Source organism: Malus sylvestris, chromosome 5, assembly GCF_916048215.2.
Source record: "Malus sylvestris chromosome 5, drMalSylv7.2, whole genome shotgun sequence".
In the NCBI taxonomy this organism is placed as follows: domain Eukaryota; kingdom Viridiplantae; phylum Streptophyta; class Magnoliopsida; order Rosales; family Rosaceae; genus Malus; species Malus sylvestris.
The window spans coordinates 3441553-3465875 of NC_062264.1; the positions used below are offsets into that span (position 1 = coordinate 3441553).

Consider the following 24323-nt stretch of genomic DNA (forward strand, 5'->3'; position numbering starts at 1 on the left):
ATTGGATAAATTTAGACGTCGAGATAGCTAGTTTCGAAGTTGGCCGGATTATCAAGCTTTCTCAGGTAAATTCTAGTGGAATTCAAGGCCTAAAAGTAGTATAACGTGATTCTACATTTTAGTAGCTTCATTTTGGTACCAATTTCATGAAAAATGGTTGAGAAATGAGTGAGAATAGTGAGTTTGAAAATTGGCCCAGTTTCCGGCGCCGACGATGGTCGCCGAAGCTGGAGGTAGGGGATGGAGGAATATTTCGTCAGACTTGACGGAATATTCTCACGGCGTCAGTTAGTTTTGATTGATTCCGTTGGGATTTAACGGAATATTCCAAAGAATATTCCTAACGGCAGTTAGGGAATCCGTCCGGATTCCCTGCCTGTGGTGGCGCGTGTTGACGTGCCCTTGCCGGCGCGTGGCGGCGCATGAGAGCTCCAAAAATAATTCTAAAAATTTTGGAATGATCCTGAGGTTATGTAAATCATTGTGGTATATTCATATACCCATTTTGAGAAATGTATGAGAAGTTATTAGCTAATTTTGCCTATATGCTTTAAAATAACGTTTTTATAGTTAATTCCCATATAGGTGAGACTTATCCTGAGGATGAGCGTATCTACGGGCAACTCGGGGGCTACGACCCTTCGACATATCAGTGAGTGGGCTTTTGTTTTCATTATACAGTTATATACTTGATATATTTCCCAGAAATGTGTTTTAAATGAAAATATGCTTTGAAATAATATGCCAAATGCCTTATATTCTGAATATGCATTTGATGGTTGCATATATATATATATATATATATATAAATTGTGGTGCTATGGCGGCACAGGTAAGTTATATTTGGTTTAGGTGAACTACGAACGGCTTGATCCCTATTTAGGGTACGTAGGCAGTCTAACGAGAGGTTAGATGCAACCATTCAATGTATGAGATGTGATTGAGATAGAGGCCTTAGTTGTGAATAGAATGACTATGAATGTATTGACGAACATTGAGCTCATAATCTGCACCTGGGTGATTACGATTTAGCCATAGAGAGAGTTGGCACAGGCCTGTATATTATGTCACCTCCCGCACCATATGCTCATATCGGATCCAATTAGGTGCACAGTCTTGTCGTACAAACCACTATAGGTGGTTCCGACTCGTAGGTGACTAACATATTATCGCACAGCTAGCATTAAGAGAGTAAATTGAGCATAATTATATTACACCCAACCTTGTCGTACAGACCCGTACTAGGGGTTCCAACTTATGCGCAGTATATTGTCGTATAGGTCATAGAAGTGGCTCCGGCTAGATGGAGTTTGAGCTATGAATTCAGCCGTACATACTACCACTGGGGTTCCGGCTATCACATCATAATTCTATGAATTTATTCTTACCTGAACTGTTTACTTTGTTATATTTTGGCATGGCATACATATGAATATGATTAGGTGAATCATGAATTGACTTGATATGATTCCAGATATATTTTTGTATATGCTTATATCTTGATTCTGGGAAAATCTTATATGTTTTACAGTGAGGGGTTAGTATGTTGATAAATGAAATGATTTTGTAAAAAATTTGTTTTTGCCCACTCACGTTTTCTGTTTTGCGCCCCTCTAGGTTTTAAGTAAGATTGTTGTTGGTGGCTAGAGGACGTCGGCAGTTCTGACTTATCCATATTATAGTAGGACATTCCTGGTACTGTATAACTAGTACTTGTCCTACTGGACTGCACCTAGACCTTATGCTCTGAATTAGGAGTATTTACTGTTGTAATTAACTCCCATCACGTTCTGTTTAGTAGTGCACTCTAGAATTGTGATTTTTGATTATTCATATATATGCTATCTTTATCGCTTCCACACTGTGCACATAGCTACGTCACTCTCACATGATGACCAGCATGCCTTGACCTCGGTCGGGGTGTGTCACATAGTATGTAAATAAGTTTTCAACAAAAAGTGCAAAGTATGGAAGATATGGAAGAAAAATATGTTATGATATTTTCACATTAACCGAATTGAAGCAAAATTTATTATGCTATGAACAGATAAGTAGCTATAGAGATTGTGTAAAAATGCTTGGGCAGTGCCGATCATGATATGTGAAAATCCAATAAGGAAGCTGTATGTACATCGTTCTTCAAATAAATGCAATATATTCAATAACAATATTGTGTTAGTTGTGATTCTTGTGAATCTTCTCTTTATTGTGGGTACTGATAAATTTAAACTCAAACTAAAAGAAGATTCTTAATGGTGAGACTAAGATGCAACTATTAAGTGAATATTTATTTATGTGCAGGATGACAAGAAGTTTATCATACCTGGTTAATCTCAGCTTAATTAATTTCAGAATGAAACTTTAGTTGTAGATGTTGCCTAACTGAACTATTTTGAACATGGTTGTAACTTGGTATGTATTTTTTGTGATTAAATAGGTTTTGATATAGCCACAATTAATTAAGTCTAGAAAGGTGTAGAATATATCGAAAACTATATTTTTTTAACCTTCCAAAACACGTTTGTTCTCTGCCTCCAGGACCTCATGTTCTTTTTCAGTTGCCCTTTCTTTCCGTATAGTTTCTGAATTTGCTGCACATGCCTTAATGCAACTTGCCAAGAGAGTTAAGGCTTTAGTTTTCCAATCTGTTACTACTCCAGAAAATAACCCAAAAAAACTAGAGCTGACGTCCTATGGGAAATTGGCCGTTCTAGTATGAATTCAAACACGCGGTCCCAAAATAGAAAAACATATGCCCCATGCTAAACTCAACACTATGAACATCCACAGTAGGTTTGTTTTCGGCCATTTACTCCCTTCACTCTCGCTCGTGGTTAGTGGAGGTGACGGGATGTGATTGTTCTTCCAAAAGTGCTTTTAGAGCAGTTTTGGAAAGTTACCAGTCTGTATTTTCTATTGGCAGCTGTTTTGTTCATCATTTCTTTACCTCCTAGTACTCAAAGTTTGATTTCTCCTTTGGTCTTTGTAGTGGGGGCCATCATGATTAAGGAGGCAGTGGAGGATAAGCATAGATTTTTCAGGTAAAACATATAAATATCGTAGAATTTTTCTTGTTAATTAATTTCAATTTGTATGCTCTTCTTCCATATGTTATCTTCAATTTGTATACTCCCTAGTTTAGAATCTCTTCTCCCATCTTTGAAATTTCATATGACATAAACCACGTTGACTTTCCTGTTCTTTCTTTATATTCATTGCATGAAGTTTATAAATATGAAACTTGATAATTCCTTTTGCGTTAAGTATCTGGTGACGATTTTTGTCAGTCCTCCCTAATTACACATAATCAGTAGCTTAGAGGGGTCTGAAGAACTTCTGTCAAGTAAACCTACAAGCTAACGTTGTGTTCTACATTAATTGTTGGTGCATCTATGCCTTACGGTATTTCTTTACTCTTACTGTCTACTTCTCCTCTGCAGTGCAGCTTGTTGCATTTCAAAATGAAGCTTACGTACTAGCTAGGTCAATTTCACCACCCATTGACCGGGTTTTCTGCTTTGCCGCAATTCAATGGTCGTGTACGGACGCAGAAGAATGGTCATGGAATGAGGAACGCAGTTGAGCTTGAGATGTACAGTCCAAGATGCAAGTGGTTTATAGACACCAGATTTAACATTTGGAACACTGGCTTTCTCCTCATCACCAACGCTGCATCAAGCATATATACGGCTACAAGTTTGAACATTTATGTTCCTCGCACATTGTATTTGTAGCATGTATTTAAGTGTACAAAGTAGGTATTGATTACCAACTCTGATTAATTACTGGTTTCCGATAGAATGATTAATAGAAACATAGAGAGTATTTTTTTAGCATATATTTGGAGATGGTTACTTCAATTCTGAGAAGCATCACCATCAGATTTTGAAATTCACTTCATTTTGAATCATTAAATCATTCAATAAAGTACAAAACCATTCGCTTTTGCAGAGTGGTTCTTTGCCATCAGACTATCACTTCAACTTGGACCTACCTGGTCACAATATTCATGTGTTCACCTTAGGATATTCATCGTTCCACTTTAGTTCTTCCAAGTCTTGCTTTGACACCAAATGCTCTCCACACTTCTTCACAATCAAGCATCTATTGAAACTTTTCGATCCTCCTATTGAACCCCAATGCATTTCTAATAGAAACTTGAAGTAATATTTCCTGTGGGTGTGGCATCCCAATATTCTTGCTGATGCATGTAAAACATCCAAAGGTGATCTCTCACGAGATGCCTGTCGTTCCCAAAACTCAATCTGGATAGAAGACTTGTTTGGATAATAAACATTGAATCTGGAATAATCATCTTTAGGAAGGGCAGATAGATTTTTCTCATCTCCAAAACCAACACAAAAACAAATCCCCTTCCACAAGTTTATCCAATATACTAACCCATACATCAATGCCTCTCTTATACAAAAAAAGGTCCCAAAATTTAAAGAGTAACGGAAGGCCTCTAGCATAATTTATGAAGCACTTGGACAGTTCTAAATAATCCTCCTCACAACGAACTTTCGTAAAGGCATTACAACCGAAGAGCTCCACAGCTTTATCATCATTTAATTCCTCAACCTTATGGCCCTGTTTGGCAGCCGGATGGAATGAGTTATTTTCAATTAAATTAGACATGTAATCCACCCCGTGTTTGATGAGCAAAATTGTACACGGACTGAATTGGTAACAAATCCGAAATAAGAAAAATAGGATAGGTTATGCAATCCATCCTCACACATGGGCCACAAGTCCTGTATCTGCCATCTTCTTTTTTGTCTATACAATGCTCAAATAGAAGATGTTCGTCTCTTGTTGTTACGATGATTCTACTTCTCATGCCAAACCAATCTCTATTTCCAACCAATAATTCTAGTTGGTGTATTCCATCTACATTATCAAGAATGAGGGAAGTTTTTTATCACAATTTTTTGTCAAAGCAAATTAATGTCAAAAGTCAAACAGTTAAGTCAAAGAGAGCGAAGAGGTTTTATATATTCAGACTGGGCTGGGAAAAAGATAGTGAGTTGTAATTTAGGCTTAAACCCAATTACCATATTTTTATTCAAATTTTCTTGCTGGACATGTAATCATTATGCATGGGCCTTTTTGTGTTTGTTGGGCTAAATGCCATAATTATGAAGTAGTTTTTTCTTTGTTAATTCAAGGCTTTTTATTCAAAATGGTCCCTGAGATTTGCATCATCCATAATTTTGGTCCCTGAGATTTAAAATCAATAGAAGTAGTCCCTGAGATTCTCCACCATCCATGATTTTGGTCATTCCGTTAAAAACTCCGTTAAGTGTCCCGGAGCTCTTGGCAGGAAGTTTGGGCAATTTTCAAAGCTTCGTAACTCAATCGTTTCTTAACCAAATTCGACCCATAATATATCAAAATGAAGATAGGAAAGTGTAGAATAAGATTATACCTATTTGGAAGCCCAATGATTGCTGGAGATGGCCGGAAAATAGCCTGAAAGGTGACTGGTCCGCAGGAAAACTGGAAAACTTGCCGGAAATTGGGTAAACTTTAAACGTTCATAACTTCTTCAATACTCAACGAAATCGAGTGATTCAAAATGAAAATCATACTTCTTGATGAGAGGAAGATAATGATACCTTTTTCAAATGCTAACTTGCCTTGGTTTGGTAGGACAACGGCTCAAAAGTGGCTAACCATTTTCGAGTTAGCCATTTTAGAGCAGTTTTCCGGCCAAACCACAGTGAGTTAACAGTCACGAAAGATATCATTCTCTTTGTCTCATCGAGATGTATGATTTTCATTTTTGAATCACTCAATTTCGTTGATTGAAGAAGTTATGAATGTTTAAAATTTACCCAGTTTTTGGCGAGTTTTCCAGTTTTCCCGCGGACCAGTCACCTTTCAGGTTATTTTCCGGTCATCTCAGGCAACCATTAGGCTTCCAAATGGTATAATCTTATTTTACACTTTCCTATCTTCATTTTGATATATTATAGGTCGAATTTGGATAAGAAACGATTGAGTTACGAAGTTTTGAAAATTGCCCAAACTTCCGGCCAAGAGCTCCAGGACACTTAACGGAGTTTTTAACGGAATGACCAAAATCATGGATGGTGGACAATCTCAATGACTATTTCTATTGATTTTAAATCTTAGGGACCAAAATTATGGATGATGCAAATCTTAGGGACTATTTTGAATAAAAAGCCTTAATTCAATTCGAACATTTCTTTGATTCAAAAAAAAAAAAAAAAAATCGAACAATTCTTTCAATATTCAGAAATAAATTAGAATTGTTTTTGTTCTATTCTAGTGTCGTAAAATTTCCATACTATTAAGGACACAAAAAAAAAAAAAAAAAAAGAATTACACTTTTTTTTTCCTGAGCTTCAATGTTTGGGTTAGGAATGGAATTGTATGTGGATTTTGTTTTTTTTTTTTTTTTTTTTTTTTTGTGTTCTTAATAATAAAGAAATCTAACTTTATCATTAGAAGGATGAAAGAGTTTTTACTCCCAAAAAATTCACGGATTCTATTTATATTTTAACATATTATGATAAAGTTAGATTTCCTTTACTTACGAACCGTTCGTTGGATTAGATTTTTATCTCAACCTCCCTTCGTTGAAAGATACAAACCTCCAATTCACTTTATGAAATAATTTGATTTTCACGTACAACACAATTTACCTAACACCAATTGGTAAATTAGTATCATATGATGTGGTAGAAACTAACACACAAATTTAACCTTATATATTATGCAATTGTAGTATGAGTAAGTAGGGATCGTTCTAGGCCGGGGATTAGTTAGGGATGCTAATCAACATAAATTAAACTTCAAAACAAAAAACTAGACTCAAAAACAGAAAACTAGACTCTAATGACTCAAAAACAGAAAACTAGACTCTAATGACTCAAAACAACACAAAACAAGCTAATTGACTCAAAACAGAAACTAAGGGTGACTTTGGACGAAAATTGAACTAAAAAAGACTCAAAACAATAAAAAGAAACCAGTTTAGACAGATTCTAACTAAAAGACATGAAATATAAAGGGGGAAGTGGTTTTTGACGAATTTAAAGTAAAAACACACAGATTTAAAGACTCTAAACAACTTTGGATGAAATTGGGTGTTTTAATGGGTGAATGGCTAGCTAGAAGGTCCTTCTCCACACATGACACGTATGCATATAAATTGATTTCCAGTTATTATTCCTATAAGCCATGAATGATAATGCCCCAAATTAATCGTGAGAAGCACAAATTAACTTTCAGATTTTCCTAAATTTATTGAATTGGACTCAGCGACGCAATCAAATTATTCTTATCAAGTTCCCTATATGAACTGCATGATAGAGATACATATCAAAGATCATTAAGTTCTATGAAAATCATAAGCATTGACATGGCATTCGTAACTATGAACTATGTTGATGCACAAAATCAGTGAGAACTTTGGTACAACAGAAAATGTTAAGTTTGTGACCTTCGCTAGATTGCTCTGGTCACTAGTGTGAATAAGTATGTAAATGGATAGGGACAGGGAATCAAACACAAGATGTACGTGGTTCACCCAGATTGGCTACGTCCACGGAGTAAAGGAGTTCTCATTAATTGTGAAGGGTTTACACAAGTACATAGGTTCAAGCTCTCCTTTAGTGAGTACTAGTGAATGATTTAGTACAAATGACATTCGGCAATATTGCGAGAGAATGATCTCTATTTATAGAAGAGAGTTTCTAGTTTCATTCTGACATTGACACGTATCGTGTTGTAATTGGCTTCTGATGTTGACACGTGTCGCGCTATGATTGGCTTCTGATGTCGACACGTGTCACGCAGTGATTGGCCTCTTGGTTGGAGGGAAACTCTTCTGGGTCCTTGACGGTATAACGTTGACTGGTGCTCAGTAGTTTCGGGATTGGTCAAGTATGATACAAACAATGCTCCCCTAAGTTCCTAAGTGAGGGAAACTCCTCGATTGGGGACTTGCAAGATCCAAGCCATTGAGTAATCACGAAACTTCTAAGTACCGAAGTGTGGTATCATTTTCACTTTCCTTATCTGTCTCATATATAGATATGGCATATTCTCTGGAAGTACTTTTCCTCCATCCAGGGGTAGTATCTTTAACCGATGAAGATGCACAAGGTAATGTATCAATTTCACTTGAAGCTTACTTGTCGTTTCAGGCTTGGTCAAGTGCGATACAAACCCTATAGTAGGAGTCCCCCAAGTCGCCGAGCTAGGAGATTTGCCGAAGGAGGTAACATACAAGGTAAGCAATCAAACTTCCAACCAAGCAACCTGGATCAGAGGTTCGACTTCGGCTTCCGGTTGATTGTTCTCCTTCTCCTTGTGTCGTAAACAGGAACAAGGATAAGGAGAAGCAAATGGAGAACATATGATATGAGATACTTTTTCTTTTGAAGTAGTAACTTTCCACAGGCTTATTCTTGAACTGGGTTGGAGGGTTTTCTGGTTTCCTCCAGAGTATAAGTAGTGGATGTATCGACACATGTTATGTTACGCTTGTCTCTACATGCTTCCTTATATCCTTCTCACTTGCCTTATCTGTTCCTCAGGCAGATGTGGTATCTTCTCTGGAAGCATAAGATGTTGAAGATGAGTACTCGAGAGCAATGCCAGGTAAGTAATCAGGCAAGGGGTTCTAGGCAATCAGTTCCTGACTGGAAGCTTGATTCCAAGTGCTGACTGATTGCCCTCTTTCTTTTTATCTTGCAGGTAAGAACAAGGCCAAAGGAAAAGACAAGGAAAAAGCATGATATGGGATACTTTTGCTTTTAACCCTGATGATATGAGATACTCTTGCTCTGGTGTGGCTTGTTTGCAAAGGTATTATCGGGAGGAAAAGAAGATGAGTATTTTGAGAGACTCTGCTGAAAATGCCTTCTCTTATGTGAAGAAAAGTTGAGCATTTTTTTTATTTGCAGGTCTACCTGGCTATGGAGGATGAAGGTCGACATATATAGGAGTCCCCCTAACAACAAATAGTAGTGTTATTCCTTTACCCTTCTTGTTCATAGCAATGTAATGGGAGCTGCAAGCTTCACGTGTTTTAACTTTGTCAGAGCACTTTGAAAAAGTGGTCTGTGGTATCTGGAAAGCTGATGTTGCGTGTGAAGATTGCAGACAAGCTTTATCCAAGGAAATCTGGCTCTCGAAGTTCGGAGAGTGGTGCCTCTTCGATTTTCGAACAAGCAATCATGTCGGGGATCTGGCTCTCAAGATTCAGAGAACGGTGCCTCTTCGATTTTTGAGAAAGCAATCATGTTGGGAGTCTGACTCTTGAGATTCAGATAGTAGTGTCTCTTCGATTTTTTAGAAAGTAATCATGTTGGGAGTCTATCTTTCGAGATTCAGATGGTGGTTCCTCTTCGATTTTTTAGCACGTAATCCTGTTGGAAGTCTGGCTGTCGAGATTCGGAGAGCGGTGCCTCTTCAATTTTTGAGAAAACAATCCTGTTGGGAATCTGACTCTTGAGATTCAGAAGTTGTGTCTCTTCGATTTTTGAGAAAGTAATCCTGTTGGGAGTCTGGCTCTCGAGATTCGGATGACGGTGCCTCTTCGATTTTTGAGCACGTAATCCTGTTAAGAGTTTGGCTCTCGAGATTCGGAGAACGATGCCTCTTCGATTTTTGAGAAAGCAATCCTGTTAAGAGTCTAACTCTTGAGATTCGGATAGCAGTGTCTCTTCGATTTTTGAGAAAGTAATCCTGTTGGGAGTCTGGCTCTCGAGATTCGGAGGGTGGTGCCTCTTTGCTTTTTGAGCAAGCAATCTTGTTAGGAGTGTTTTCTTGAATGTGAGTAAAGGTTGGGCATTTTTGCCAATCTGCCTTACCACGGAGCACGGAGGTTGACACATATTGAGACTTTCTAGGTATCAAGCAGTGGTGCTGTTCCTTTACCCTGGTGGGTAATAGTAGGGTAGTTGGACCTTCAAAATTTATGTGTCTAAACTTTGTCAGAGATCTTTGGCAAAGTTATCTGTGGTACCCGATGAGCTGATGTTGCGTGTGGAAAGTGGTGCCTCTTCGAAATCCAGATAGTGGTACCTCTTCGATTTTTGAACCAACGACCCTGTAGCCCTTTCTTTTATAAGGGCACAAATTGTGTGCAAGAACTACATTCAGAGAGTTATTGCTTGTAGGAATTTTCCCCTTACTTCGGAGATTTATTGCACATCATTTCTCCTTCATCATTTTTGAGAATGTCTGGCCCATCCGACCGTCATTTTGACTTGAACTTTGGTGAAAAGGCAGCCATGCCTTCTCAAGACAACATATGGCGCTCATCCTTCTTATCCCCTACTGGTCCTTTTACCGTTGGGGACTCTGTGAAGAAGAATGATATGACCACTGCGGTGGTGGCCAGGAACCTTCTCACTCCCAAAGATAACAGACTACTTTCCAAACGGTCTGATGAGTTGGCTGTTAAGGATTCTCTGGCTCTTAGTGTTCAGTGTGCAGGTTCTGTGTCTAATATGGCCCAGCGCCTATTTGCTCAAACCCGCCAAGTTGAATCATTGGCGGCTGAAGTGATAAGTCTCAAACAGAAGATCAGAGGGCTCAAGCATGAGAATAAACAGTTGCACAGGCTCGCACATGACTATGCTACAAACATGAAGAGGAAGCTCGACCAGCTGCAGGAATTTGATGGTCAAATTTTACTTGATCATCAGAGGTTTGTGGGTTTGTTCCAAAGGCATTTATTGCCTTCATCTTCTGGGGTTGTACTGCGTAATGAACTCCAAATGATCAACCTTCGGTGCCTTCTTTTTCTGGGGTTTTGCCTAGTACTGAGGCTCCGAATAATCACCCTCTAGTACCGCCTCTTTCTGGGGCTCTGCAGATTGCTGAGACTTCTCCTAAGCAACCTTTGTGAAGGCTCCCTCTTGTTTGTTTATTTTGATTCATGTATATGTACATATTTGTAACTTATCGGAGATATCAATAAACAAGTTTTGCTTCATTTCAACGTATTGTGTTAAATACACCAAGGCCTTCTTCACTAAGTTCTTTGAATTTTTCCTTTTGTTGAATCTTGTATGTTGAAGCTTTGTGAGTGAAGCATGTAGGTTAAGGTAGTTCTCCCTTAATTTCTCGAGTGATGAAAACTTCTCAGTTGGAGACTTGAAAAAATCCAAGTCACTGAGTGGTCGTGAGACTTCCGAGTATCAAGGTGCAGTAGCATATGGCAGGAGTTCCCCAAGTCTCCGGTCGAGGGAGTTGACGAAGGAGGTGTCTTGCTAGTAGCCAAGTTTCCAAAGTAACAAAACTTCACCATTTTCCTTTCTAAGTAGTAGCCCAAAATTCATCCATATATATTTGTTATGAAAGTTGTTAGGCCCAAAGAAGATGAGGCTAGGCAATTTTTTTTTATTTATTTATTTTTTGAATTTTCAAATTTTCGAAGAAAAAAAAAAAATATATATATATATATATATATATTAAGCTTTATAGGTGAAGCTTTGTAGGTGAAGCTTTGAGGTTGAAGCTTTGTTAAGTACCATGAATTGATTTTGCTTCACACTATCTTGATCAAGATAGTGTGAAGCTTTTGTAGGTGAAGCTTTTGTGTTGAAGCTTTATAGGTAAAGCTTTTGTAGGTGAAGCTGTGGTGGGTGAAGTTTTTGTGGTGGGTGAAGCTTTTGTGGTGGGGGAAGCTTTTGTAGGTGAAGCTTTTGTGGTGGATGAAGCTTTTGTTGGTGAAGCTTTTATGGGTGAAGCTTTTGTAGGTGAAGCTATTGTGAGTGAAGCTTTTGTAGGTGAAGCTTTTGTGGTGGGTGAAGCTTTTATGGGTAAAGCTTTTATGGGTAAAGCTTTTATGGGTGAAGCTTTGGAGTTGAAGCATTGTAGGTGAAGCTTTGGAGTTGAAGCTTTTGTTGGGTACCATGAATTGATTTTGCTTCACACTATCTTGATCAAGATAGTGTGAAGCTTTTGAGAATTTGTAGTTGTCCTCCATTGATGAAGCTTTTGTTGAATTTCCCTTTTTTTTTTCCTTTTTTTTTTTTTTGGAAACTAGAAATTTGAAAATGTGGGAGAGACAACATATACAAATTTTGCTTCCACACTGTTGAGCAACAGATTGTGATGCAAGCCACACCTTGTAGTAGTCGAAGGTTTGGATGTACGAAGGTGAGTTCCTTCATCACCTTTCATCACATTTCATCACCCGGTTGGTGGCACGAGGATGAGTTCCTTCTTCACCTGGTTAGTGGCATGAATGGAAAGTTGCCAAATGCTATTAAAGTACAGGTTGTACATCTCATCACCTGGTTGGTGGCATGAAGGAGAGTACGGGTTGTACATTTCATCACCTGGTTGGTGGCATGAATGGCAAGTTGCCAAATGATATTAGAGTACGGGTTGTACATTTCATCACCTAGTTGGTGGCATGAAGAAGAGTACGGGTTATACATTTCATCACCTGGTTGGTGAGAATAAGGGTAAGGTGTCGAAGCACATTGTAGCAAGTGTCGAAGACACAAAGTATGTTGAACCCTTTCGAAGCACAGTTGGCTTATGTATGGATGTGTTGGAATGTATGATGTTTATGTATGAATGTGTTGGAATGTATGATGTTTATGTACGAATGTGTTGGAATGTATAATGTTTATGTTGATTGATATGAATGATGCTTATGAATGTTTTGCTATGCATGAAGGGATCCATGCTTTTGATATGTGAACCATGTTGGTTGTAACACTTAGTATCACATACTTTGTGTCAAAGTACGCATGTTGAAGCTCTGAGTTGGAGTATAAGGGTAGGTCAGCGTAAACTAAGTGTTCCAGTGCTAGGAACGCAAAAGACTCAAAAGAAGTTGTTTGAATTCCCTTTTCTTTAAATATTTGCTGAATGGCTTATGTGACAAAAAATCTCAAGCGATTGAGAGTCAAAACATTTGTAATGTGTATGCCTTCTTATAATAGCATTTCCTTCAGTACCTAGTCCTCAATTTTGAAAGAGTGAGGCTTGGCCCCATAATCATAATAGTCAACGGTACGTTCACCCCTGGTTGTCTTTATACGAACTTTTATCCCTCTTGTTGTAATGGGCTTGTTGAGAGTAAAAATCCTTCCTCTTACCAAGAGACAGATACATTTGGTAACTTAGTGAGTAGCTAAATGAGGCAAGAGATGATGTAATGGGTGTCTGAATGGCTAATATCTCCTCACTTGGTAGAACTTGACTTCCACTTCCCATTTGTTGATAGGGGTTAACCATATGGGGATTCCCTTGGTATGTCCTTGCTTCGGCGGAGGCGTGGTTGTAAGCCTGTGCCATCACCTCAGAATAAGTCTTCCAAGTGTTGGCATTGATCATGCACTTAAAGAAACAATCACGTAGGCCTGCCATGAAGGCCTTGAGGGCAGTCTTATCATCTGCCTCAGCACAGTGAGAATACTCATGGCTGAAGCGACCAGCATACTCTCGTAGTGACCTGTCCGGTTTCTGGCGAATAGTGTACAAGTCATCTGCATAATGCAAGTGATCGGTCTGGAAGATGTGTTGAGAGACAAACAGTTTCCTCAATTCCTCAAATGAGTCTATTGTCTCAGGTGGAAGACAGCAAAACCGGTTTAGAGCTCCGCTAGAGAGGGTGGAGGGGAAGAGGAGACATCGCCCTTCGTCAGTGTGCATCGGATATGCCATGGTGGACTCAAAGAGGTTAAGGTGTTCAATTGGGTCCTCCCTTCCAGTATAGAGTTGTAAACCAAGCTTTTGTTTTATCTTCGCTTGAAGGGGATGTTGAGGATCCTTCTTGTGAGAGGGCCAGGCCTGGGTTGGTTCCAGTCAGGTATCTCGGCCTAACGTTCGGTCTTCAATTTGTTTACTTCCTCAATGAGCTGTAGAACAAGGGGGTTCTGAGTGGAGTCATGTACCACTGGAATTTTCTTTCATAAGTCTCCATCGCCTTTTAGAAGTAGGAAAGTTTGAGCAAGGGCATGTGGTTTTTTTTCTTGGACTCGCCTTACTGACTTTTAGGGCGAGTCTGTCAGAATACCTCAGAGTCCTCCGTACCTTCATGTTCCTCTGGGACCTGTTGTTTTTTCCCTAAATTGGTAGCTAGCTTGGGTCGTGGAAGGGGACCGGATCTTTCAGAAATCCTTGGGTCATTGATCTTCGAGCATATGTGGAGGGGATTCTCTCGACGTTGCTTTAGGAAGTCTCGGTAGTCACGATAAACGGCTTTCGATCCTTCTAACCCTTTTGTAAGGAGATGTCTTCCTCCATTTCTTCTACTTCGGGTCGAAGCATCTGGGTTGAGAGAAGTCTCATGTTGATTAATGTTTTGATGATTAGCTCACTCGTCATCAGGGATACCCATGTCGAAGAGAGGTGACCCTCCGTGTTGGGGGGCACCTAGATGATGGTTGATGTCCACAGGGGCAACGAGCTCGCGTGTTTGAGTATGCCTAGTATCGTGGAGCGTCTCAAAGAGCTTCTCATACTGCTTCTAGAGGACCTCATTCTTCATTGTTATCTTGTTGTTCTGAGCTTCTAGCTCATCGACTTTAGCTTGAAGAGCAACCTTTTTTCCTTCATTCTTTCGTTGCTTTACACTAGGTGCAAGAGGGGTGTCATTCTGTGTGCTGTAGCTTCCTTCGCTCCCCATGTTGGAGAGGGATGCCTAGTCAAAAGAGAGTGTACGAATGGTGGAAACCAGCTTGGCAAAGCTGAAGAGAGTGGGAATAAGTGTCGTTCCCACAGACGGCGCCAAATGTTGATGCACAAAATCAGTGAGGACTTTGGTACAACATAAAATGTTAAGTTTATGACCTTCGCTAGATTGCTCCAGTCACTAGAGTGAATAAGTATGTAAATGGATAGGGACAGGGAAGCAAACACAAGATGTACGTGGTTCACCCAGATTGGCTACGTCCACGGAGTAGAGGAGTTCTCATTAATTATGAAGGGTTTACACAAGTACATAGGTTCAATCTCTTCTTTAGTGAGTACTAGTGAATGATTTAGTACAAATGACATTCGGCAATATTGTGAGAGAATGATCTTTATTTATAGAATAGAGTTTCTAGTTTCATTCTAACATTGACACATGTCGTGTTGTGATTGGCTTCTGATGTTGACACGTGTCGTGCTATGATTAACTTCTGATGTCGACACGTGTCGCGCTGTGATTGGCCTCCTGGTTGGAGGGAAACTCTTCTGGGTCCTTGACGGTATAACGTTGATTGGTGCTCAGTAGTTTCGGGATTGGTCAAGTATGGTACAAACAAACTACATGATACTCCTACCAGGAATTTACTTAACTCAATCGTGACTAGCGACTTCCACTACTTATAAATATAAGTTCATAATGATAAGGTGAAATTCCCTTATATTTTAGCATCAAATCCCTGCATGCAAACTAAGTGTGCATCCTTAATCAACACACAAGAATAAGTTATCAATCAAACAGATAAGTAAATTGCATTAACGATTTATGAAATAATAACTGAACGTAATCAATTCATATGCCATATATGTTCATGGCTTTGAATTCGCCTCTAGCTAAAACGAATTTAGCTCCTCATGTTCGCACTTAAACAAAGATAACTTAAATTTTGACATTGAAAACAAAGGATAGAATACACCTAGAAACATTCCATCAATCCAAGCTTGAATGGCAGGGCACGGCTCCAAGAATCTCCTCTCCTTTCTCCTTGCAAAGTTGCGGCACAAAAGTGTTTGTCTCTGAAATTAGGCTATTGTGTGTGGTGGATAGGTGGTGTGAATTGTGGTGAAAGATATGGGATGTGGTGGTCTCAATTATGTGGCAGAAATATGTATATATAGGCCTAGGGAACTCGGCATGAATTCCTGAGATGAGAGGGATATGTTTAGCATAATTTGAGAAGGAAAAGGACTAGAGTTTGGCAGAAACCAAGGGGGAAAAGGAAAGAAAGGTGCGGCATCCTTTTAGGAGAAGGATAGGGCTTCTAGAAAGGGTATTATGGCAGGTTTATAGAAAGGCAAGGGATATGGGGTGCGGCACCAATCTAAGAGAAAGATAGGGCTTCTAGAACCATATATTTAGGTGAATTAATCTGAAATTGATTCCCCCTTGCAGCTGGAATTAAGGTAGAATAAGATTAGGATAGGATTGAAGGAAATTTTGTGAAAAACATGTTCATTTAAGCAACATCTATTAGCATGCAATTAACAATTAAAGGCGGAATCATGCTTGTATGCACTTAAAAACAAAACATTAACCATGAAATTCAAAGCCTAGTAGATTGGTAAACCAAGACTCAACTCAAATCAAAGTGAGTTGAGAAATTTATACCTTTGTAGATTCCTCTTTGCATAAGCAAAGGCTAATCACCCAAGGAGAGGGCCTTCATTCCTTGCTTCTTAGATCCATGGATTTGGATGGAAGAATAGGTTTCTCCAAGTTCCCAAAATTGAGAACCTCTAAGTCTCCACACCAAGGTAAGATGTGAAGAAGAGATGAGTGACCTTGGAGGAGAAAGATTACTAGCTAATCCCTCCAAGGGTGGCCGGCCTCTTAGAGAGAAAATGGAGAGATATGTTCTCTCCAATTCTCTAAAAGAAACCCTAAATGAATTTTGGCTATAAAGTCATATTTATACCTTTATTCATTGGAGTGGCAAACTTGTAATTAAGTCCAAAACCCACTCCTTTAACAAAATGGCCGGCCATAGGGTTTCATTGGGCCCTTAAGGCCTTTGTGAATTATTTGTCATTAAGTTGTCATACAACTTAAGTCAATGGGCTTGATGTTCGAAGCCCATTGGGCCTTGAGGCCCAAAACTATCCCGAGGTCATTAACGAACTTATTCGTTTGATTAATTAACATATTAATTAATCCTTGCCATAAATAATTAAACCATTTAATTATTGTTACTCATCTCCATTGTTTCTTCAATCTCTACCTTACACGGTGTACGATCCATTAGGTTCCTTTTAGCGAGGCAGTGGGCGATTAAAACCATTTCAAATCGATTGTGAATTGAAACTTACTTTCAATTCTCCCTTTAGTGATTATACACGTTTAGGGCTTCCACAAACCATGAGTGACACCTAGCAGCATTGTTTGATTTGATAGTTTATTCATGTCTATTATCCAATGTGATTCGTGTGCTTATATGATTACCTTGAATGTGATTTGGAACGACTTCCTAAATCTCATTCATACTCTGGTAAGAGATTCTTAATCATATCATAGAGTATTCTCCCCCAAACGGTTTGAAGGTTAGAGATCCCTTGTTGCGCATTCACTTGCCTCAATGGCTAAGTGGCTTAACCCCGACGATGTCGTGGACACCCTCCTGATGGAGTGACTTTGACATAATCAAAGATCAAGGACTTAACCACAAGACAACTATGATGCCTCAGGTCAAAGGACTACTTTGCATTATCCCAACCATGAGTTCTCATGTGACATGAGTATGAGAACTCCTCGTTGATTGTGTTCAGTGGACTCATTCATTATTGAGCACCTACATGCTTGTCTTGATGTCACACACACCAATGACTCGAGACTAGTCACTCTCCCTGAGAGAAGACACAGTAGGTACTGATCTTAACTAATTGTCAATGCCCAATTGGCAATCATATGATCAGGAACGTTTAGGATGTGTCTACGAAAGAATGGATTCATGAATATAACTTCTTTAGATCGCATTCTCCCAATCACATATTCCTTGGACTTATCGTTTAAGCGTATAACATTTATATGAGATGGCTCAAACAATAATCTTTGCCCTTGATATTAAACTAGATTAGTTTAACATGTGAAATGTCCGTAAAGTATCATCATATGATTGGTTTTAGGGCACATTTCCAACAATCTCCCACTTGCACTAGAGCCAATCAGCTTGGTCATCAGTGATGATACCTCTTCTGTAGTCATTTCATAAATGGCTGAGTAGTAGGCCTAGACAATGGATATCTATATGTTATCCATAGAAGCAACCTTGAGAATAACAACGTCACCATTATACATGATTCTCAATCATGTGGTTCAGTCTCTTATTTGAGCTCGGATCGTGATGAGACCTTGATTCTCTGGCTTGAGCTATCGCCCCATTAGTGTCGTAGTGTCAGTACACTAGAGACAGTTTCTGGTTGGAACCGAATAGAGAGTTCATAAATGAACTTTCCCATCCAAACAACATTGTTGCAAGCTTCTATATGGCAATATATTTTGCATTCACAATGGAACACACTAAAGTCATTACTTTTAGTGTTTCCATCCAAATATCTCTTTTAGTCATAATAAAGAGATATCTGATTATCTCTTCATTCATAATGAAGAAACATCCAATGATGGATTAGATTCATAATCTAATACATTTACACTTCCTTTACGTTACTCTAATTCTTCCTCATTCTTTGAGGAATCTATCCTTTAGTATTTCTTAAATACTTAAGGGCTCACTTGACAGTTGACGTGGTTCTGATCCTAGGCTTGCACTGATATCGTCTTGTACCTTTCTAGGTACAACTCATATCAATGTTTTTCATACAATATGAAATACATAAATCACCTCTCTGCGTATGCATAAAGGATTCTATTTACGCATTATTTCTTTGGGAGTCAAAGGGTACGTTCCCTTTGAGAAGGGCAACTTGCTAGTCTCACTAGAGTCGTCCTTCTAATTGAAGTTTATCATCATATGAGAAACTTCCTAGCATCTATTGTCTATTATTAGGGCTTGATATAATCCAATTATATCCTAAAATCTATCAATATAGATTTCCATCCCATGTATATAGATTATGTCTCCCATATACATTCTATCTTCATATAATGTTTTAAAGTCATAACTTTAACGAAGAAGTATTCTTTTCATTTCCAAAATTAATATATCATATATATATATATATATATATATATATATATATATATATATTCAAATTTAGGAACATGATTAACTCCCACTAATCTTTTGTAAACCTAGTAAACAAAAGATTCATTTACATCTTCATGAGAAATCAAACGTTTTGATCTTTCTCTCATAAGACGTTTACAGCTCCCACTAGCTTGCTAAGATCCATGATGGTTGGATCTCTACAACTTACATGTCTTGTGATTCATAGTTTTAGACATATATTATCAAGACTATCTTAATAATGGTTTCGGAAACCTATTTGTTGATCACTATCTTGTTTCTTAAAGAACCATTCTTTGAGTTCTATCCCTCATTCATTTGCTTTATCTTGGGCAAATCCTAGTGTAGGATTACAATGAACTACCCAACAAACAACATTTGTTAGTTGGTTTATAGAAGTGATATCCAAATGTTAATTTAAGGATATCCACAAGATAATTCTCAAACAAATATTGCTTATTAGCACACAACCCCAAATCTTAACATGATTAAGATTTGTCTTTCTTTCCAACTACATCTTATAGAGTCATGAAAATTTTGGAAGATCCTCTAATTGACAATCATATTGTCTTAGAAGCATATATCCTATATATGGGTAATTGATAACATCCAACGAACTAAATCTTATTCAAGTTCGTTCTTCTCCTAATGGAGAAATCCATTATCATTTTATGCTTCTTTCCTTGATATTTTTCAAGGAAACTATTCTAAAGTGTTATCCTTCCTTGGATCAAATCTAAGGAGGCAAATACTTTAGACGTCTTACTCATCAACTTACATTTCTTGAATTCTTTGAAACCTTTTGCAAAGTATTCAGACTTGTGTTTATTCAAAATAAACTATAGTCGAACCGAGAGTGATCTTCGGTGAATGTCATACAACATGAGTAGTATTATGTTGTGGACAAGTGCCACTAACATCTAAGTGAATCAACCTTAACAACTTTGTGATTCTTTCTTCTTTCCAAAAGAATAAAGATTCGAACATTTCGCCTCTATACAATTTTAATAAGAAGGTATTCGATCCGGATCTAACGATCCAAAGCATCCATCTATGACCAACTCGTAATTTATGTTTTAGAGGTATCACAACTCAGTTGGGATTAGTCACTACCTTGCAACCTTTTGGGTTTTAAGCATTGTTATATTCTAAACAGTTAACACTACCATATCATCTCTACTATAGAGACAATCAATTAGATTACAATAATCTAATCATTCATTAATAAAGAACAATGTTTTGTCAAACAAAACAATCATCCATCCCTTATAGTGATGGAATTAAGTTCCTTAAAATTGGAATGTAAAGACAATCTTTGGGTTTTCCAATTTCTTTGGTAGTTCATATGAGGAAGTAAGTACCATCTGCTTTCGCAGAGATCTACATTTGATTCACGTTCCGAATGTGAAGCACATTTTTCTTCTCTCATATATCTTCTACTTCTTATTAGTCACACTTTTACAACGATTGTAAAACATAGTTACTAATACAGAATCAAGCATTCAAGTAGAAGAATCAACTGTTTTGAACTTTTCAAGAACAATTTACAACACCTTCGAAAGGTGTGTTCTTGACACTTGCAAGACATTTCTTGCAAATACCCCTTCCAATGTCCATCCTTTCATAAAGAAAGTTTGTTCCCTTGGAGTTTATTTCGCTTTCTTCATTTGACTTCTCCTTTGACTACAATAGTCATGGTCCCTAAACTCCCACTATCTCTCTTGAAACTTATTTCAATTGTGTTATACACATCAAACAATTTGGAGAGCGTGTGATTATTGTTCACTATATAGTTTACAATAAACTTAGTGAACCATTTGGATAAGGACTCAAAGGTGAAGTCCTAGCCTAGTTTCCGTCTCATGAAGTGTTTTAACACTTCAACACTCAATGATTCAAAATCATCATAAGTCCATGTTGATGGACTATTTTTGTCAACCAACCATTTTGTTCTAAATATAATTACAAACTTTCAAGAGTTGTACAAGGCAACTCTCATTTCTTCATACAACAATTTGTAAGTGAAGAATCATGGCACATTAAGTGTCCATGCCTTTGTGCTTTCTTCTCAAGTTCCTTGTTCATGTAACAAAGAAACAAGCACTAAGTGTTTGCATTGACTAAGGGTTGTTCAAAGCAACTCTTATTTCTTCATACAACGATTTGTAAGTGAAGAATTATGACATTAAAAGTGTTGTCCTCCTTATGATAGACTTATCTAACATTTTCTTCCAATGATACATTATCAATAGGAAGATTGTGAGGATGAGACTACTTAGGTACATATACAATCCATTTAAGACAATCTTTGGGATTGTTGTACCAAGTCCGGAAACTAAAGCATTCGGTTTTTCTTTGTCAAGTTTTGGATAGCGTTTGCAAATATATTGGTAAACAAATACATAACGAATATAAATTGATTGATTTTAAGCCATTTGATCCGGGTCTTTAAATCAAATAGCACCACCCACTATTTTTGGCAAATTCCATATCCCTCATTGGAATTCGAGAGTTTTGGATGAAACTCTTAGTAGGGTATGGGAGACTCACCATTACCAAGCCCACCTCAGAAGAAAATCATATTGGCTAGCGTTAATAATAATGAGAGAGTACGTTTACTCATTTGCATCTCTTGCAAGTACCCATCTAGTTTGGCCTCTAGAGAATGATGCCTCAGAAGAATATCATATTGGCACATTGCACTTAGTTAAGTCATTCCCACCATGCTAGTTAAAGTAGGGGTTCAAGAATGGCCTTAGAAGAAAATCATATTGACCATACTCGTTGCCTACCTTTACTTCATCATATGTTTATAGGCTTCTCCTGAATGTAAGCACATACTTTGCAACCCTAGAACTGGACGAATACGGTGTATGAGTCACAAACGATTGAAGCCTACCACGGTGGAAGGCCACGAAAGAGTGTTCAAAGCACTCTCACGCTTATCAACTTAATAATGGTTTGGTTGAGGGTTTTTAGGTCTCATCACATATAAACTTTCATTTTAATCTTATTAAAACAATTTTGGTCCTATTACAACTATTGGTCCATTTGATTGTTTTTAGTTGTATATAATACTCCCACTATGCTTATAAAACGGTTTTTAAAGCAAGAGTATATGATAATACTAACATAAACTTTGCATTCATTTGATGGACTATATAGTTGCCTTAGGGCCTTAGGATGACTATGAACCTTTGTTAAGATTCAACACGAGCCTAGTGTTGAATCTCGGTCTAGGGATGGTGATTGATTTTAGTTACGCGTTTAATCACATTAAGGCGTAGGGATGGTGATTGATTTTAGTTATGCGTTTAATCACATTAAGGCGTGTTGTCTTAGGGGCGTTGGACCCCAACTATTCCAATTTCATGCATATCAAATAAAACAAGAAAATGAGTACTTTAAAGTAAAGAAAAGCTTATGCTCTTTTACAACAATTGATCAAAACAAATTACTTTAAAGTAAAGAAGAGCTTATGCTCTTTTACAACATTTGATCAAATCAAATTACAACCAAAATCTAATCTACACATTCCCATGGTTCAAACAAATTTGAAACGGCCTTTCACATAGCTCAATTATATTAGGCTTAGGTTCATAATCACCATTTCTTTAATTAATTAACGCTTTAACCAATTAAACTTGAATGCAACATTTTCATTTGGTTTTTGTATCCATAAAATTGATTTAAATGGAGCAAAATGAAATGAAAATCCAATTCTCATTTAAAGAGACAAAACAATTTTGTTCTCAACCTAATTTGGGCCAAAATGCAATAACCTCAACTTTTTGGGCTATGTTGCAAAACTTAAACTTTTGAGCTCATTTTGTAAAAATACAAAAGTCCACTACTTCATGTAATCACAACTAGAACCCAAAAATTTCAACAAATTGAAAAACATCATTAAAGAAACAAAACAATTTGTCCTTTAATGATTTTGGGCCTTTACGTAAAAACGTAAACTTTTGGGCCAAAGTGCAAATACACAAAAGTATCAAAACTTTATGTAATTGCATAAAATCCCCAAAAGTACTCCCATTGAGGGAGTGGCCAGTTTTGGAGAGCAAAGAGAGTGATGTGTGTGTTGATTTGTAGTTTTGACATAAAGCATGCAAGTGGTGCAAGTGGTGTGTGTGAAAGGGAATTAATCCTTTCACACCCACCAATAATTCTATCACCTTTCTAAACAAATATCTAATACATTTAAACATTTGAAAATTCATAAAACATAAACTTTATGAAATAAATCAAAACTTTGAATCAAAACACAAAACTTTTTGTTCTTGGCTAAAATGTCAAGAACAATGAAGAACATTCATGAAAAACTCAAAAAATTTCCATGAACATTTTTCACCCAAAAACATCCCAAAACCATTCAAACTTTAGGGAAATAACATATAACCAAACTAGGGTACATAGGGGTTCCAAAAGTTACTTGAAAACACTTTTAACAAGTCAAACATGAACCCAAAAATCCACCCTTTGGATTTGGCCGAAAATTCCCAAAAACATGGCACCAAATTTTAGCTCCAATATTCATGCTCATATGAACTACATCTACAACATTTGAGATGGCAAATTTTCCAACAAAATTTACATTCAAAGAAACAAGAATAAAGCTTGTAACATATTACAATATTTAAATCAAAACCCAAAAGGATTCACCAACTACTAGACCTAGGCTCTGATACCACTTGAAGGAAATTTTGTGAAAAACATGTTCATTTAAGCAACATTTATTAGCATGCAATTAACAATTAAAGGCGGAATCATGCTTGTATGCACTTAAAAACAAAACATTAACCATGAAATTCAAAGCCTAGTAGATTGGTGAACCAAGACTCAACTCAAGTCAAAGTGAGTTGAGAAATTTATACCTTTGTAGATTCCTCTTTGCATAAGCAAAGGCTAATCACCCAAGGAGAGGGCCTTCATTCCTTGCTTCTTAGATCCATGGATTTGGATGGAAGAATAGGTTTCTCCAAATTCCCAAAATTGAGAACTTCTAAGTCTCCACATCAAGGTAAGATGTGAAGAAGAGATGAGTGACCTTGGAGGAGAAAGATTACTAGCTAATCCCTCCAAGGGTGGCCGGCCTCTTAGAGAGAAAAGGGAGAGATATGTTCTCTCCAATTCTCTAAAAGAAACCCTAAATGAATTTTGGCTATAAAGTCATATTTATACCTTTATTCATTGGAGTGGCAAACTTGTAATTAAGTCCAAAACCCACTCCTTTAACAAAATGGCCGGCCATAGGGTTTCATTGGGCTTTTAAGGCCTTCGTGAATTATTTGTCATTAAGTTGTCATACAACTTAAGTCAATGGGCTTGACGTTCGAAGCCCATTGGGCCTTGAGGCCCAAAACTATCTTGAGGTCTTTAACGAACTTATTCGTTTGATTAATTAACATATTAATTAATCCTTGCCATAAATAATTAAACCAT

The 24323-nt window shown here is 37.6% G+C and overlaps 1 long non-coding RNA gene across 3 annotated transcripts; it reads left to right on the forward strand.

The window, feature by feature from the left end:
• Window positions 1-2333: 2333 nt before the first annotated feature.
• On the forward strand, window positions 2334-3950 carry LOC126621869 (uncharacterized). 3 transcript variants are annotated; one of them, XR_007623213.1, is made up of 4 exons: window positions 2334-2412; window positions 2990-3041; window positions 3288-3343; window positions 3441-3950. It is a non-coding gene; the product is annotated as an uncharacterized LOC126621869 (long non-coding RNA). The 3 variants fall into 3 exon arrangements; XR_007623215.1 differs by lacking the exon at window positions 3288-3343; XR_007623212.1 differs by lacking the exons at window positions 2334-2412; window positions 2990-3041 and having other exon boundaries at window positions 3048-3343.
• The last annotated feature ends 20373 nt before the right edge of the window (window positions 3951-24323 follow it).